This window comes from Alligator sinensis, unplaced genomic scaffold (genome assembly GCF_000455745.1).
Source record: "Alligator sinensis unplaced genomic scaffold, ASM45574v1 scaffold321_1, whole genome shotgun sequence".
NCBI classification, from domain to species: Eukaryota; Metazoa; Chordata; order Crocodylia; family Alligatoridae; genus Alligator; species Alligator sinensis.
The window spans coordinates 1,018,259-1,023,509 of NW_005841969.1; positions in this window are offsets into that span (position 1 = coordinate 1,018,259).

The window sequence follows — 5,251 nt, forward strand, 5'->3', positions numbered from 1 at the left end:
TTCCTGCTGTTTGCTTGCTGCTCCTGGTAACGTAGCTCCTATTTCATAGCTCTGCAGATGGTTTTTAGCAATAGCTAAAAACATTAACTCTGGTGTGTGAATAACTTTGAGTGAAGCATGGATACATTGTAAAGATTCACAAGAAGGCTAGATTTTGTTTTATGAAGCTGAGAGATTAATTCTAAAGACTGCAGAACTAATGAAACAACATCTTTTGATTATTTTTGTCTAGCTGTGTCTTTTAAACATAATACATGATAAAGCAAATTAATGAAAATTCCAATACCTTTATATTTGTTTTTGCTCCAGTCTTAAATGGAATAATATAAGCTCTCAGCCCCTAGCTTATTTCTAAAGACTCTAGGGGATGTATTTTGATGATAAAATTAATGTGATAAAATTATGCAGTGTGTTATATGTGATGGTGCACTACATTATTTATACCCCGCTTTTCAAAAGATCTTAGATCGGCAGTTCCCAAACTGTGGGTCAGGACCTCAAATGGGGTTGCAGCATCAGTGGTTGGGGTCGTGAGATTTCTATGCCTACAGTTGGGCACAGAATTGCAATGGGACTGAACCAGCTTCAGGCAGGAGCTTCCTCTGCAGCCCAGTGGGCAAGACCAGTGCAGGAGGGAGCACTGCACCACCATGTCTGCCAAGGTAAGGTGCAGCAGTGGCGGTGGTGTGGAGTTGTGCCCCTGCTGCTGCTGAGTGTGCAGGGTGCGCCTCAACTTTGCAGCCACGGTGGTGCAGCGCTTCCTCCCATGCCAGGTCCTGCCTGCTGGGCTATGGAGCCCCATGGGGGGAGGACAGCAGGGCAAGGAGCCCCAAACCCACAGCAGGCAGCCTGCATTCTTCCTCTCCCCCCAGGCTCTTCTCTGGCTGTGCCACCCAAAGGGGAGGGGACACAGGGAGTGGGGGCAGGAACCAGGCTCCATACTCTGCTCTGGCAGCAGCAGCTGCTGTCTCCCATGGGTAGCAGCTGGGGCTTGGGCGCTGCTGGGGGAGGAGGTGGGGGGCTGCAGGCCCTGGTTCTGGGGTACCTGGGGGTAGTGGGGAGGGAGAGGCACCAGCAGGACCTGGGGGCTGTGGGTTGGGATTGAGAGGCACTGGCAGGGCCAGGGGGCTGTGGGTTGGGAGTGACTGGAGTCTGGGGTGGGGTTGGGGGCCGCGGCTTGGGAATGAGAGGTCATGCTGAGGAAATGGGGTCATAAATGGGGTCATGCTGAGGAAGACTTTGGGAAGCACTGTCCTAGATTCCTAGATCTGCCCATGTAGAGGGAACATTTTCTGGAGGTGATGACTTGCAGGACTTACCTACAAGGGGAGGAGAATTACTTTGTAATGGCTTGCTTTGACAAAGTCCATGTAACACAATACCTTAGTAAACGTATCTGGTGAGGAGATACTGCAGTGTGTGTATTATTGTTGGAAACTGCCATAATTTACTCACACTAAGGTAATTAATACTCCCTACACTGCTTTGCACCCTGCCTGAATTAGCCAGTCAGCTTAACTGTGTGTCCTCTACTGCTCTGAGGTCATGGTGACCAGATATCACCTCTCTGTTTAAAAGCTGGCATGCAGCCAGGTTTGCTCTATTTGTACTTGCACACGCCAAGAGTCAGCATTTTTCTCAGCCTTGTGTCATGCCTCGTCATGTGTCCAGCTGGAGCCATGCAGAGGTTCTGGATGTCCTTGCTGTGAGGTGAGAAATGAAGGCTCAGGAAGTCCTGGAATTCAGACATCGAGGCTATCCTGGATAAAACTAAGGATCTGGAGATGGATTACAAGAAAGCAAATGGCAAAAAAACTGGGTCAGCAGTAGTTCTTGAGCCACTCAAGAACAAGCTGGACACAATATTGGAATGAGACTCCAGCACTTGCCTAGTATTATGGACAATTCCAATGCACACAAGGTCTCTGAAAACTGTCAAATTCATGACTCAGTGAACACAGGAATGCTTGAAAGCCAGAAGTTCTTTGGCCTGACTGAGGCCCCATTGAGACTGACCTGGTCCCCTAGCTCCTGAAGCCCAGTGCCAGCCAGCCTTCAGTCCTTGAAAGCAGCCTGGCTACCAACAGCACTGCAGAGGAGACAGGTAAACATTACTCTGTTTGTCTTTATTTTAAGTCATTAATATTACATAGGTAGGTAGGTTGAAGTTCAAGTGCCTATGGGTACTTGGACAATACCACAAAAAGTGGGATGAGACCTGATTCTCATCTCAAGTGCTTCATAAGCAACCCAACACCCTATCCACCTGGGTACAAGCTCCCCTTCAACTTATGCATTAAACTAAACAAGATTTGCTCTGGAGCTGGATGCTTTAATGCCACACTTTATAAGACTGGCTTAAAGGACAGTCCAATATGTGAGTGTGGTGATGCACCACAGACTGCTGACACCCCCTGCATGTGTTCAGAGCAACCGCACACCCAGGATGAGGACCTGTCAAGCATGAATAATAAAGCAGTTGTGTGGCTCTGCCACATTAATGATGTGTAGAAGGGGAAATGAAGTATATGAGAGAAGAGAAGATTAGTATTACATGTTAATGTACACTTGGCATTTATTCTTATTCCTGGAGCTAACGCCTCCAACTTATATAGATATAAAACCACCACTTTCCCAGCTGCTTCTTAAGTACTCCCTGTTGAATTACCCCCTAAGCTTGGCAACAGCTAGAATGTCAGCTATGGTCTCCTTCTCCTTGCTATTAAAACTCCATGCCATCTTTTCAAACACCAACTGTGCCCAAATGGATCTAGTATTACAAGGCAGGGCTGTTTTTTCTACCACTTCCAAATAAGTAGGTGGCTCTGCTCTTCCAGTAATGCAGAATATCAGGTGAGACCATTCTGGTGAAATGCATAGCTTATTGGTTTCCTGTTAGCCTTTCAGAATAGATCCCATCTTTTGCAGGCAGTCCTAATATGGTAGGACGTATCCCTGGTCTGTCACCAGACAGCAAAGAACAAACATGAGTTGCCTGACTATCAAATCCCTTGCAGTTTACTACCATCTCACCTCCACAAAATGTTGTGAATTAATGTTCTGACCACAGAATCACAAATGTGAAACGCAGTCTCAGAGAACAGCCATCTAACATGCCCTGAATGATCCTCCAGGACACTTCTTTTATCAACTGCTTAACATCTGGCAAACTGAATTTATAAGAAAAAAAGAAATGAGAAAATGTTTGTTGATTCTGTCAGAGCTCCTGAAGACAGGTCTACACTGCTTCTTGATTCTCTTGCCATTAGGAAGCAGAGCATCTCTCACCAGTTCCTGAAAACCCAGAAACCAGGCCATGAAGCCACACTAGGGGCATTCTCTTCTTCAGGGCTCTCAGGTGTCCCCAGAATACTTGGGAGGAGGGGATGTGGGTGGGAGGATGTTCTTTACCACCTTGTTTCCAAGTTTGGCACAGACAGAGTGGGATCAGGTAGATGGGGCTGTGCTTTCCTTCAGTGCACTCAGGAGTGCTGTGGAAACAGTAAGGACATACCTAAAGTATTCCCACATAGTTAAAGTGCAGCCCCAAATCTTTTTAAAAATTCACAAAGAGAGTGACAAGTCTTGAAGGCATTCATGCACAGATTCTCAATTTGGGTTTATAGCCCCAATTTTAAATAAAAATATAAATAATATTTCTATCTATATGTGTTTACAGATGTTTAAATATATATACACATATAAATGCTCAGATTCATATGCATATTGCACAAACAGATAATTAGATGCTGTGTAGATATCTCTGCCAAATGACAAAAATTATAATCTTAAAATCATTCCTTATATGGAATCACAGTTTTGGACATCTAAATTCACTAATCAGTTTTATAAACCAAAGTTATATATAGATAGAACAGAGACAGACATACAGAAAGAGAGACTCTGGTTTAGTTTTATACTATAAACCTAAACTTAAGTGGTTTGCAAACATACCCAAAAGTATTCTAAGTGCTTATTTTTGATACAGAAGTAGTAGTTATGTAAGAGAAAGAATAGGGAGGGAAATAACAATGATGTAAGTAAATTATTTAAATTGACTAACTAAAAATTCAGTTTAACAGGTAAGATTTTGAGATTCTGTCAGTCCAGAAGAAGACAAATGAGGACACTAAGGGCATGTCCCCACAAGTGGGAATGTGCATTTCCCCAGAGACAAATAGCAGTGGCACATTTGTGCTGCTCCACCTTTTTTCTCTGTGCTTTTTTAGATACTGGGATTCCCCAGTACCTAATTTTGCCACTGTGCTGCAAATAATGCAGTGCAGTAGACCAATTCACATGCATTGTGTACATCTTGCAGTACCTCAGAAGCCTTTGAGATTCTGTAAAGCACACATTCTCACTCACGGGCGGATGTGGCCTAAGGTGCTGGTTTAGATGTTATATCTTTCTTCTGTGATCTATCTCTAATCAAGTGCTGGTATGAATTGGATTGCCTAAATGTCTTTGTCTAAATCACAATGAATGGTAGCTGTATCAATCAGGATATAAATCAAAGGGCAAATATAGCAAAAGGTAAGTAACATATAGAAAGGAAGCCACCTTAATTTGATTAGGCAGAAGGATAATTTTTGTGTAGATTAGTTGTAGAAACTAATATAATTGTAGAAACTAATATCACTAAGAAACTTAAATATTGTTTTGATTCTATTTTATTTTACCTTTAAATGACCATTCTTCCCTGGGTATTAAAAGATAGTTACTTCAGAAATGGAGTGATCTATATCTCCCATATCTGGAATAAAAACTTTTGCCCAGTTAGCTGCTGATTATTTTTTTTATATGACAATAGCACTTAGAAACTCCTGTTAGGATCACAGGTCATTTCACTGGGCATGGTATAAACACATGGAAAGACAACGTCTGTGAACTGAAGACTTTATAATTCAAGGTCCCACATCTGCAAATGATAGCAGAGACAGAACAGCTGTGATTGTATAGAGCAGCACTGAAGTCAAGGAAGCCCCTCTCAGACTCAGCAGACTTACCATACAATGTACTATCAACTGTAGGATCAAGGCTTGGATGCAATTCCTTACACTACAGTCTAATATTCTAAAGCATTTTCAGACTTTACTTTAAAATACTCATCAGTGAACTTATCTGACACTGCTGGAAATGAGAAAATAACTGCTGCATTGGGAAGTACTGATATCTTGCCTTGAGGCTGAACAATGAGAATGAGATAAGTGATAGTTATGTTTGACCAAAGATTCAAAATGGGACCATG